This window comes from Piliocolobus tephrosceles, chromosome 10 (genome assembly GCF_002776525.5).
Source record: "Piliocolobus tephrosceles isolate RC106 chromosome 10, ASM277652v3, whole genome shotgun sequence".
Classification (NCBI taxonomy): Eukaryota; Metazoa; Chordata; class Mammalia; order Primates; family Cercopithecidae; genus Piliocolobus; species Piliocolobus tephrosceles.
Genome location: NC_045443.1, coordinates 2,564,683 through 2,578,472, shown reverse-complemented (window position 1 = coordinate 2,578,472; position 13,790 = coordinate 2,564,683). Strand labels below are relative to the sequence as shown.

Here is a 13,790-nt window from a genome sequence, read left to right as displayed (position 1 = left end):
GATGCAGCTGGAAACCATCATTCTCAGCAAACTATCGCAAGAACAGAAAACCAAACACCGCATGTTCTCACCCATAGGTGGGAACTGAACAATGAGAACACTTGGACACAGGGCAGGGAATATCACACACCAGGGCCTGTTGTGGGGTTGGGGCAGGGGGGAGGGATAGCATTAGGAGATATACCTAATGTAAATGACGAATTAATGGGTGCAGCACACCAACATGGCACATGTATACATATGTAACAAACCCACACATTGTGCACAGGTACCCCAGAACATAAAGTATAATAATAAAAAAAAAGAAACTATAGTATAAACTTGTTAAGGACAGAATTTTACTCACCAGTGTAAACCCAGTGCCTATCACAAGGCCCAACACACAGTGTACAAGCAAGACATATTGACTTAATGAATGAGTGAAAGGATAATACTGATTCATAACTTTACTTCAATGGAATTTGAAATTACCCTCAGATGAATCACATGGACATGGTGACATAACAGAACTTAAAGACCACTGAGACTCAAAGTGGGAGAGTCACAAACTGGTCCTGATATGATGAGATACGAAGCTAGCACCAAAATGTGAATCAACACACTACTTTCTTCATCAGGAGAGTCTCCATATAAATACAAGCTGACAGCAGTCAGCACACCTAGTGCCCAGGTCTTGGTTTTCACATACTACCACTCTCCAATAAAACGAATCAGTACTCCTTGGAGTAACAGTTGATTCTAGGGCTGGGGGAGGAAAAATAAAAGATATGCCTGGAGTATCTTGTGGTCCCAAAGCAAGAAAACACTTAAGGATGGGGGTATGTTGAGAGGCACAGAAGCCAACCAGAAAGAGCTCCCAATGGCCAAAGCTAAAACAATTTGAGCAACAAAATGGACAGCAGTCGTGGATTAGTGCCCATAGAATAAAATAAATAAACATGATACTGGCACAAATTAATGACTAAATAAATAAATAACTGGGGAAGAAGGGACAGTTTTTTCCTTGATGGAAGAATTCTAGTTCATAGATATGGAGGCAAAAAGGACAACAGAAAAATCATAATTAGCCAAACATAAGAACTGTTGTAAACAAGATGCACCGGGGAATGCTAAAACCATGGGCAAAAGCTTGACTGGAAGCATGATATTTGCATAGTCTCAAAATATCTCCCCCAGGATACTTATTAGAAACGGGGAAATAGCAGCTTTATAGTAAAGAAACTCAGACACCACCTTCACCAAGTGATAAAGGTCAACAGCACCAGTAGAAAGACATCAACATCCTTTACCCTTCGATAGGACACATTATGAAGAGCACATCACTTCTGCGATACTCAGAAGTATGCATTCAGTATGCAAGAAACGCATACCCTCCATCTAATAATGAATAAACATCAGACAAACCCATATTAAGAGACATTCTACATGATAATTGACCTGGATTCTTCAAAAGTGTCAAAGTCATTAAAACAAAAAAAAAAAAAAAAAACAAGGAAAGAGTGAGAACTACCACCAGTTGGATTAAACAAAGGAGACATGATGACTAAATGTCACGTGGGATCTTGGATTGGATCCCGCACCAGAAAAAAAAGGACTGAAGTGGAGAAACTGGTAAGATCAAAATGAAGTCTGAAGTTTGTTAAAAGTATTATACCAATGTCAGTTTCTCAGTTTTAATCACTATATTATGGTCATGCAAGATGTTAACATTAGAGGAAGTTTCCAAAGGGTTTATGGGAACTCTGCACTATTCTTCAACTTTAAGCCTAAAATTATTTCAAAATAAAATGTAAAAAGTAATAAAAATAAAAGGTAAACTAAGCAGTGTGTTTATAGACACAGCTGATTTACATTCTGTCACAAGCTCCTGATCTTGCCAAAAACTGGTAAGTGATAACTGGTCTACCGGTCAAAGGATCACATTCTAGATGGTGCTAGTGCACAGTCTAGCACTATGCAAGACTGTTGGCAGTTTACAAGAGTCAAAACACCCTGTTGTTCATGCCTAGTGAACAATTAGGTCCTGTGTTCAAGCTGCGTATCCAACAGGTGTGTACTGGGCACTGCTTGCAAAATAGGAAGATCAGGAGAAGATGGTTCTGATCTCTGCTCTGATTTTAAAAACAAAATCAGAAACAATAACAAAACCTATTTGTGATCTTGGGTAGCTCATCTGTTGTCTCTGCCTTCAGTTTTCTCATTTTCTTATAATTAAGTAATGTGTGCCTCCCACTCTCAAAAGGGTTAGCAGGAAGATGAAACAAGATAAACTGTGTGGAAGCATTTTGAAAATCATAAAAACATTATGCAGCTGTAACTGTGTTATGATTCACATATTTAAAGGTTCTCATTCTCATTGTTTTCAGAACGGAATGGCTTAAGTGAGAGCTGGTTACCACATGCATCCATTTAACGTTACAAATGATTTAATATTTACTGAGCACCTATTATATTAAAGACACTGGCTTAGATACCATGGTGAATATAAAAATGGATTGTACATGGACTCTGGTCTCATGAGTCTCCAGCCTTAGGAAGCGGGATGACATATACATCAATAAATTATAACATAAAATAAGAAGTGAAAATCGCCAGTCACCAGCTGCCTGGCAGGTAGGTACCCATATGCATATGGGAAGAAAGGGGCTTAAGCGGGTTTTTATTTTCCCTTTCTGACCTTTGTGTGTATCTGTATATATTATTTCCAAAAACTCCCTCACAATAGTCCACATGGCAAATAAGAAATTAAGAGATTGACAAAGTCAGAAGCACGCGTTTGGATAATGTCTCAACACCTGTTAGCTGTGGGTCCTTGGGCCAAGTCCTTCTTTGGTTTCTTCCTCTGCAAAATGGGAATAGTAATACGACCCATCTCACCAGATCATACTGAAGATGAAAGGAGTTAGTACAAACCAAGCACTCAGAACAGCACCTTGTGCAAAATACGCACTGGAGAAGGGTTAGTTGTTGTTACCCTTTTCTCGTCTTGGAGAAATCCATTTATGGCTTTGTGACTGACAGTGGAATAAAGTCCCGCCCAACCCAAGATGGAAGATTCTAGTCTCTTTTCTCCAGAAGGCCCAGCCAGTCCTTCCACATTAGAGATGAGGCGCGGGAAGAGCCCGGTCAGCAGGGCGGGATGGGTGCTGTGTCACCTCAGCCAGCATTCCCTTCTGTTCTCCTCTCAGCCTTTCGGACACTCAGGTTCTACTCTCAGCTTTTCAGTTCTCAGACTTCCTGAGAGGTCGCACTGAGAGCTCCTCGCTGGCAGAGGGCTGACTATGCTCTCAGGCTCCGGTCCCGCCTTCCCTTCCGGGACCACCATTGCTCCTCACAAGGCACTGTGCGCGGCAAGAGGCCCCGCGTGCCCTCAGCAGGCCCTGGCGTCTCAGCTGCAGCCCGGGGCTGTCCCCACGCACACCCATGGCGCCCTTCCCGGCCTCGGACCACGAGCTAGACGCGCCGGGCCCGCCCCCGGGATGTGGAGCTCGGCAGCAGCCCCTCACTGCCTGGGACGGGACCTTCTGAACACAGTCCGCCAGGGACGTTCCGCCATGAGAACCACATCTCTCCAGGCCTCCTCTTCCCCTTCCGCCTGTAACCTGAGGGAATCGCTGCCGGCAGTTCTCAGAGCTACCGCGGAGCCAGGCCGGCGCGCACACAGGGCAGCCCCCTTGTCACCTCCCATACAGTAGCCATGCTCACCTGGGGAGCCCGCGTCAGACCACGTCACATCCGCTCCAGATCTGCAATGGCTCTGGCCTCCTTCCGGGCAAAAGCTGCCGTGCTCACCATGGCCTGTAAGGCCCTGCTCCGCTGCTCCTGACCCCTCACCTGCAGCCAGCGCCCACCCTTCTCGTGCCGTTCCCTCGCCCTTCCCTGAGCCTGCCAGGCCGCTCGCTGGTCTGTCAGTATCTGCTACTGCAATTCCCTCTGCCTGGAATGCCTTCCTCCCGAATGTCAGTCCACCCTGCTGGCCCCTTCATTCCCACCGACCGAGCTCCGGCATCCCTTCCGGAGGCGTTCCCTCATCGTCTTTACACGTAAACCTCCGCTCACACCCCATTACTCTGCTTTACCTTTCTCCACAGCCCCTATTGCCATCCAACAAACTGTGTTTAACTGACTTATTTTATTCGTTGTCTCTCTGTACTAGAATGTAAGCTCACTGCGGGCAGGGACTGAGGCCTGTTTTATTTATCGCTAACTCCCTCGCACTTAGAACAGATACGTGATAAATATTTGATGAAGGACGGACTTTTAAAACCCATACACACATATACAAACGCATATGTGTATATTCCTAAATGTACATATCAAGGCTGCCACTGAGGGAGCACCAGCAATTAATACATCCCAGGCCCTGGAGGAGGCCTGTATCAATTTATACATCCCAGGCCTGTATCAAGCCTGGCACTCTGAGTGTCTCATTAAGTCTTTCAATGAGGCCGTGAGAAAAATGGACTACCCACATTATAAAATTGAGACTAAAGCTTGGAGTTTAAGGAACAAGGAAAAGAAAACGCTCAACGTGCCCTTCAGAACTCCAAATCCTGTGCACTTTCCACCAAACAACGGTTCTCTTGGTCCTCACACCCCTAAGAACTTCCCTCCCTAACAGTAATGGGCCCATACATCTGCTGTCTTCACTACCAAACTGAGCTCTCTTGAGGCCACAGGAGCGTCTCCTCCTGTTTTTCCAGGAGATGTGCACACACACACATAATATTCTACCTCCTGGAAAATATTCAATCTCAGTCACTCACTGTTAGAGATGTTAATTTTTCCCTCTACCTGTCTTGACAGAACATCAAGCACACACTCCTCTTTCCCTGGACCTGGGGCATATCTGATTCAAGGCAGAAGACAGAAAAAAATCACAAACGGGAAAAGTGGGGCACTGTTCATGCCAGGTGGCCACAGCCACCCCTGGCCCTGAGACCATGCTGGCACAATGCCAGAGATGAACCGATGGAATGAGTGTACCTGGAGAAGAGGAGCTGAAAATTCACTCAGACAGGCTCAAAATCTGTAGTGGGTTTTCCTCCTCTCCATCCCCCCCTTTCTACAAACTCTATAATCTACCCCTACCTTTTTAGCACATACCTTGTCAACCAGATTCTTAGGAGAACGAAAACTCAGACTTAACTCCCATGCTGTTTTGTCATTGCCACTAGGTAAGGCAGAGTTGCCAACTCAGGCTGGGAGAGAAGCAGAAGGCCAGAGAGATTCAGATCAGGACATTTGGAGCCAGACAGATCTGAGTTCAAGACCTGGGCAAGTAACTTAATTCCTAAGCCTGGGTTTCCTCATGTGTAAGATAAGGAAGTACCTACTTTATGGAGCAATCATATTAATTAAAACAGCATACATATGTCAAGTGCTTAACAAGGCCTAATGCAGAGTAAGCACTCAATAAATCTTGGCTGAAAAGCCCACTTTGAATATTACATGACAGAGTTCCTGTCCTGTAATATTGGGAGATGTGGGAAGGCATCTTGGGGCCAAACACAGGGGCGGGGTTGCACAAGCCACCTGAACTCTGATGTAAGAATGCAACCCTAAGGGTCATTGGCAACCTAAGGGTCATTAAGGTGGCATTTAAATATTCAGATGTGTCCCAGCAGCCCGGAAACTCTTCTTCCTGCTGCCCCTTTATCCAGATGGCAGCCCACCACATAAGGACATCTTGCAGACGCTCCAGCACAAGGCACCTGGGAAGAGACTGCATCAAGAATCACCAGGTCAGGGCAGTTGTTTGTTACTTGAGTTCAGGGAATTTAAACTCAGGTGTTTAAAAATAATTATCATATGTCCATCAAATCAAAGTCGTAAGTTGTAAGACGTGCCCATTATTTTATGTATCAATGAGAAAGAAAAAATGGTACCAACTAAAGTGTAACCTGTTCGTTTAGATTGCACTTTAGTTTCAGAGAAATGAAAGTGTAGGGGGAAAAATGTCAGGAACAGTAGAATCAGTCAAATGTAATAGGTCAAACCAAAAACAAATTGACATCAGGTGTGTATTGTCAAGTAGGCGTGATAACTTATGGGAGAATGACCTTTGGCTTCTGCCTAGTTCTTAGCAAGTCGTCCAGTGACCTTGAACAGATAAAGAGGCTTTGTGAGTTCTTCAGGAGAGAAACAGAAAAATGGAACTGAAATATAATGATTCGTCATAGGCTGAGCACATCCAGGCACTTTATGTGATATCATTTAATCCTTCTAACAGGACAATAGCATTGTCTTCGTTTTGCAGACTCAGAAAGGTTAGGTAACTTGCCAAAAGTCAGTCAAAGGTGGTGTAGAGATTCTAACTCAGGTCCCTCTGATCACAGAGTCACTATGATTCCGAATCAGCGGAATGCAGTGTCTGTCTTGGAAACCCCTGTGACTGGATAAATCCCCAAATCAAGCACTCAAAGCTTGAAATGTTCATGTTCTTAGGGAAAATTGACACTGGAGTGCAAGAACTATTTTTCCAGAAAGCTGGTCCTGGTTAGAGGAAGGAGAGCAGCTAGAAGGAGATCGTGGGCCAAAGTCAGGAGGGGATGATTTCAAAGAGGAGGGGAATAGCTAAAAAGGGGAGGGCAGGGAACTGAGAAAGCATGCAGCACTCCCCCCACCACCCAGCAGTTGTGGGGGGAGCTCTTGGTGAGGATCGCCTCCCCCCACACAGGTCGTGGCATCAGCAGTAATGGCAGCAATATCTGCAGGTGGGCTAAGGACAGGCATATTTTAAAGCCTTAGGCCAGTTTGGCATCTTCCACCTGGACTGGGATTCAGATGCGGCCCTTTCAGATTTATTGCCTGCCCAGCGCATTCATTAGAAAAGAATTTGCACCGCGATGGGCCATTTTTCAAGAGCTCTTCTCCTGCCGAAAGAATACTTGAAATCCTTGCTGAAAACCAATAGGGAGACAGCTTGACAACTGGAGGGAGATGGGAGTCAAACTCCATGTATTTAGTAGTTGTTTAAGACCCAAGTGCAGTGAAGGACAAGTTCCTGGCTTGCTAGCTTCCATTGTGAGTCTCCGTGGAGGAAACGATGACACTATGTAATTATTAACAGCAGCAAGCCGGGTCTTAAGCATACTGTGCACTATGGTGACACAAAATAGTAATTTAAAAACATGACATATGGAGAGGAAATCTAGGTATCTAGATGGGGCTTGAAATCTTTGTATGCAAAATTTGTGATAGACAGATGGTATTTAAATACATTGGCTTTAGAATGCTGACCGTCTTCCAGAGAGAAAGTCAGGGTATTAGGGTGAATATCTAAATCTGGTCTCCGCCAGATTCATACTGGTTGTGTGACTTTGGCCAAGTTACCGAACCTCTGAGTCTCGGTTTCCTTTTATGTACAATGGGGATGATTCATATTAGTCTCACCTACATTGACAGCTAGTCTTTTTATGTCAAATGAGATCAAATCAGCGAAAGGATGCTGTAAACTATAAGAGAAACACAAATAATAGCTAATTTAATTAATTTCCTGAGAGGTTTTACTACCCCTATATGAAGAAAACTCCATGTATGTGTGTATGTGTGTGTGTGCGTGCACGTATGTGCATGCCCCCACATCTCCAAGCAGCATACCTTGGGAGTTCAGCTTTTCTAAGAAGTCGCAGGAAATAATTTAGTTAGTAATCTCGGTCTCATCACCTTCCTCTCCTAGCACTGGGGAAGCAAATGGTACTCTTCTCCCTAGAGCTTTCCTTTCAAAGTGTGTAACTGATGGGGAAGTCAGATGTAGACAGACTTGTAGAAGTTTCTCAAGATGGTTCAGGCAGCTCAGTGATTACATGTGTATGGCGTCCTCAATCTCTAGGGCCTCATCCATCTGGTTTCCATCCAGCTTGGTTTGGATCTCATTCTCGTGGTAGTTCATAATTCAGTGAAGGCCCACAATGCAATGACCACAATATTCAGAAGAGGCATGATGGTTGCCTACCACTCTACACATCCTCTCTAAAGCACAGACCTTTCTCCTTAACAGGGCCTTAAGCCTTAATGTCTGAGTATTAGTTGACTTTGAAGGGAGAAGGGACAGTGACAGAAACCCAAATACCAGAATCCCAAGTAAAACTGGGATCTTCTTCTTGCTCAGGTTCCAGGGGGCAGTGTCTGGCAATTTCATGTACATGAAACCAGGTTCTTGCATGACTTGGCTCCAGAAAGGTGAGAAATTTCTGATAATTTTATCCATGTATTTTTGGTAACTGATTTCTTTCCATATTGGTGCTTGCTAATTATTTATGCTACTGTTATTTGTGTAGCCTAAAAGGTAACATGTGAATTATTGCTCTCTTTAGTTGCCTAGTTTCTGCCTTTTTAAGAAGATATTAGAATATAACCTAGCAGGCAAGGCAGGGATCTAGTCTTTATAATTCTCTTTGTGCAGTGCTACATAAGTGCTGAATAAATGCTTTTTAATGATGCAGCAGCTGAAAGGGTTCCACACATTATCTTATTCACATTGAAGATATCCTGACAAAGTGAGCAATGTCTCACAGATGGAAAAACAAAAAGCAGAGAGGTGAAGTGACTTGCATGAGATCAGAAAGCAAATCAGAAATGGAGCCTTGACAAGTCTTCACACTCTTCAGTTTGGAGTGCTAATGTTTATTCATCCATTCTAAAAAGCCACAACCTTAAATATCTGAGTTCTCCAGTCCTGCAAAATTTGGGTGTGACAGAAAGCACTTTATAAATTGTGCTAGAAGAAAAACAGCCCTAACAGTTGGCTAAGGTACATAACTGTCTCTTTCGACCAAACATCAGAAAACCATTTTGCAAGCATAATCCTATGTTATCATCTCCTCCAGACCATGATGGCCATGGCATAGTAGTAGTTACATGAGGCTTCCCACCTCTGGGACCCACGGTGCTTCATAAGGTCATTATCTCCAACACTGGCCTGTTTGCTTCTACGAAGAATGCCAAGTTGCCTTTTCTTCATCAGGAAATTGATGGCAAAGTATGCCACTCCCCAAAACCCCGAAGTGAGCCAAAACAACAGCCTGACCTCCAAAGTCATCTGATAACACACAACTCTGGACCCATCACCACAGTCTTCCCTTACTACTAACGTGCAATGCAGCTGACCACCCTGGCCACTACCACAAGGGGTGGAACAGAACAGGGGTTGGGAGGTTGGGAGCTCATGTACAAGGGAATCTGGGAAGGTCATGCATTCTGTTTCAACCTTAAATCTAGAAGAATGCTGGATAACCAGGATTAGAGGCTCAGCCAGGGGCATTAGCAGTTCAAAAGAGAGTTCTAGAATGAAGATATAGATGTGTGACTCATTTGCATATCAGAGACAGTGGAGAGGAGACCAGAAATCATACTTTCTCATGTAGGCCTCTTGTGGCAAGTCAGGTTTATCAGAATAAAAACTTCATTTCCCAGCTCCCAGTTGTTGATGTCATTGAGAAGTGGAATTACAAAGCAGAAATAAACCAGGGCGCTTAGGGTCTACTGCAGGAGTCAGTCAGCAGGCAGGAGGTTCAGGGTGGGAACCAAGCCTCACAATCTCTACCTGTCAGAGTGCCTACAGGTCTTTAAGACCCATCTCAGATGATACATCCAACTTGATATTTTCCTGATTTCTCCAGAGGTATTCTCTCCCGTCTTTAAACTCCCACAGGATTTTGTGTGTGCACCTTTTATGAGATGCATCATAATCTGATTGGGGTTATGGATATCTATAAATAAACTAGAATATATTTGTGTATTATCATTTACTCAATAATGATTTATTGAGCTCTTGCTGTGCACTTCAGACTCTTAAATAATAAGAGTATATATAAGTTTCTTGAGCGATGGAACCATGATTTATTCATTTTCTAAGATTTATACATTTTCATTCTAATGTACATAGGGTACTATTGAATTCAAATCCAATAGCACTGGCAAAATAACTCAGTAAGAGGCAGGAGAATGGAGGACTTCAGAGCAGGAATCTTAAGAGTCAGAGAGATCCAGTTCAAACTCTAGATTAATACCTCTGTAGCTTTATGGCCTTGGGCAAGCAGCTTAGCTTATCAGCAGGTGGGTCTCTAGGGTCATCCACCACAGGAAGGACGATGAATGTTACATCACAATGAACCCACTATTGACACACTTAATCAGCAGCTATGGGTCCCTTATTCAAAATGGCCAGGTTAGGGTCCTCTTCTTAGGATCAGAAGGCACTACTGACCACCAGCATTCTTTCCAACCAGGCAGTTCCCTCCAGGAACAGATATCCTTGTTGGTAACTGGTAGGTGCTATATTTTCTACACCTCAATGGAGCTGGGAGTCCCCAAGAAATAAACCTCAGCAGGTGGTTAGACTTGGCTGCTTCATCTCCCTTTATCCCAAAATCCCAGCAGAAAACAGGGGCTCAAACCCTTATGTTTGGACCCATTCACTATACAGTTTCTTTTGGAGGTATGACTCCCCATTAAGACATCCTGATGCAGACAACATTGTCCAGTACACTCTGCGTCTTGCAGAGCCAAGTAAGATATCCCTGTCCTAGAACAATCAAGGATTTAAAAATGAAGTACCTGCTGAGCTGTTCATCAGCATTTATGTGCATGTCCATTCCAGTATGTAAAGATTGTGACATTTCAGATCCCAGTGTTTACGGTCCATTAAAAAGCAATGTCTCCTTTAAATGGAGAGGTAGTGCATCGCTCCTTCATCCTTACTCCAATGGGTACCTCCCTCTGCTCAACTCCTTTGCAGGTTCATTTCCAATAGGTTTATGTAACAGAACAGCTGAACCATGTATCAAAGGGGTTCTGGGTACGGTTGCTGAAGCAGCATTTCACTTACAGCTTTCCAGTGAATGAGAAAGCACTCCTCATTTGAGAGCTGCCTGCCGCTCAGGACAACTCATTGTCCCTTATGTTCAGATCGCTTGCTTAATTCAGGGCTTGGGATGAGACGTGAGCTGGCCATTTGGTTGCATGAGATGCACACTAAAGGGCATGACAGGGTACCATAAATGATCCATCCAAAAATTTATTGGTGCCCATAGTCATGTCCATGTCAAAGACTTGGGCCCTGGAATATTAATATTTACATTGCACTTTTCCTCTTACAAAATACTTTCTAATTCCCTATCATCGAATCCTCACAACTGCATGAAAGCATTATTCTTGTTCTTTTATTTATTTATTTTTTTTGAGACGGAGTCTTGCTCTGTCCCCCTGGCTGGAGTGCAGTGGCGCGATCTCGGCTCACTGCAAGCTCCGCCTCCCGGGTTTACACCATTCTCCTGCCTCAGCCTCCCGAGTAGCTGGGACTACAGGCGCCACCACCACGCCCGGCTAATTTTTTTTGTATTTTTAGTAGAGACGGGGTTTCACCATGTTAGCCAGGATAGTCTCGATCTCCTGACCTTGTGATCCGCCCGCCTCGGCCTCCCAAAGTGCTGGGATTACAGGCGTGAGCCACCGCGCCTGGCCTCTTGTTCTTATTATCACCATTCATTCCCACTGCAAATTGAAGCAGCCAAGGGTCTGCACGTCAGAGGTTAAGCATCACGTTCAAGATCACAAAGCCAGTGAAAGCCTGAGCTGGGACTCCAACTCCAAGTTTTCTGACTCAAATCCAGTGACTTTCTCAATACAAACTTTCTGAATACAAATGGTTGTCCTATGTACGGCTGTGTATTAAGAAGGGCCACCAGCCCACTGATTTATTCACTATTCAGTTTATACTTGGACATGGTAAAACATCACAAGTTTTTTTAAATAACAGGGTTTTTTTTTTTTTTTTTTTTTTTTTTTTTTTGAGACGGAGTCTCGCTCTGTCGCCCAGGCTGGAGTGCAGTGGCCGGATCTCAGCTCACTGCAAGCTCCGCCTCCCGGGTTTACGCCATTCTCCTGCCTCAGCCTCCCGAGTAGCTGGGACTACAGGCGCCCACCACCTCGCCCGGCTAGTTTTTTGTATTTTTTAGTAGAGACGGGGTTTCACTGTGTTAGCCAGGATGGTCTCGATCTCCTGACCTCGTGATCCGCCCGTCTCAGCCTCCCAAAGTGCTGGGATTACAGGCTTGAGCCACCACGCCCGGCCCAGGGTTTTTTTAAAAAAAGTTTTTATTTCAAATGTTTATGGTAGAAAATTTAGAAGAATCATAAATAATGAAATAAAATAATTTGTAATTTTGTTCCCTGAATTGGCTTATCATTAACACTCTAATGTATACCTATTAGACCTTCCAGGGTATAGTATATCCTGTCTACACTTACATGAGACGCAAATAGTTTATACGTCTCATAAAATTTGGGACCATATTGTAGATAACTGTCTACATTTGTTCATTTAGCAGTGAAGTTGAACAGCTTTACGTGCCATTAACTGTCCTTCTAGGTTATCATTTAAATGGCTACATGGTGTTCCATTGCATGGATGCATCCTGACTTATTTACCCAGCCCTCTGGTGACTGAAAAATAGAGAGAAATTAAATTATCTCAGGTTTAGCCCCATTACAAATAAGACTACAACGAACACACTTGTAGGTAATCCTTGTGTATTTCTGACTATTTCCGTAGGATAAACTCCTATGGACTTGTTGAACCAAAAGAAAGGAGCATTTTGAAGCCTTTGAGCATTTTGTCAAATGACCCTCCAAGGTGAGTGGAACTTCTGCACTGCCATCAACTGTATCTGAAAATGTCCAACTTCCCAACGCTCTTGACAAGACTTTCACTGCTGATGTTTATTCTGAACAAACTGCCTGGCATCCTTTGGGGCCTCCTTGCCCAACTGCCCAGCAGGCCCTGGCAAGTCTGCCTCCCAAACATTCGCATTCATTCCACTGGCCAAATTCTGCCCATTCATCTCACCTCCACTGCTGGCACCTGGTGCCAGCCTCTATTCTCTTACCCAACTGGCCTCCCAACCAGTTTCTCATTCCCTCCCAACTCCTTTTTCTAATCCACAGGCAGAATGATGATATCCTAAAAATAAAAAAGACACGTCAACCTCCCTACCAGTCATGATCTAGCGCTCCCCCTCCCCCCGCCACCAACTCTTTGACCAGCTCACCTGCACCCTCCTGGTCATTCACTGTGTGCCAGCCTTGCTCTTCTGTTTTTGATGCATGCCAAAGTTGTCCTGCCTCTGGGCCTTTGTACTTGCAATGCCCTCCCCCCGAAGGCTCTTTCTCTCTTTCTTTGCAAGCCTAGCTCCTTCTTGTCTTCCAGGTCCCAGAGGTGACCTCCCTGACCACCAGCTTAAAGTAACCCCTGCCCATAGCAGAGTTACCACAAAACTCTGCTTGTTTCTCTTTAATTTCTTTTTCATAGCACCTACCATAATATGAAGCTCTCTTGTTTGTTTGCTTACACCTACATTTTGTCTCTCCTCTCTTCTTGCCCTCATATGCACAGAGAATGTAAACTCTCACTCAGCACAGCATCATTAGTGCCTGTCAAAGTGCCTCACATATAGTTCATCCTCGATAAATATGTGTTGAACAGATGAATGCACAGGAAAAAGGAAATAATTTTCGTATTGCGCTAACCAAGTATAATACTCAAGCTAAATCTAATGTAAAACTTACCATCAGCTGCCTTCCGGAAACAAGTAAAAAAAAAGACAAGAGACACCACAAACAATGGTGAGTCCAGACTGGTCAGTAACTCCAGATCCCAAAGCTCCAGCTGAAGATGCCTCTCCTACATCAGACTGATCTAGGAGAACCCAACCTAACATCAGCACCCCTTCACACCTAGTATCAGCACCTCTTCACACCAAATATCAGCACCCCTTCACACCTAGTGT

General features: G+C 44.2%; 1 protein-coding gene and 1 long non-coding RNA gene across 2 annotated transcripts in view; one reads left to right on the top strand and one right to left on the bottom strand.

Moving 5' to 3' along the window:
- Positions 1-13,790, bottom strand: part of CACNA1C (calcium voltage-gated channel subunit alpha1 C) — a 640,117-nt gene that overhangs the window by 468,408 nt on the left and 157,919 nt on the right. The window lies entirely within an intron of this gene.
- LOC111520288 lies at positions 10,155-13,709 on the top strand. Its single transcript, XR_002724624.2, has 4 exons — positions 10,155-10,271; positions 11,510-11,730; positions 12,557-12,637; positions 13,397-13,709. It is a non-coding gene; the product is annotated as an uncharacterized LOC111520288 (long non-coding RNA).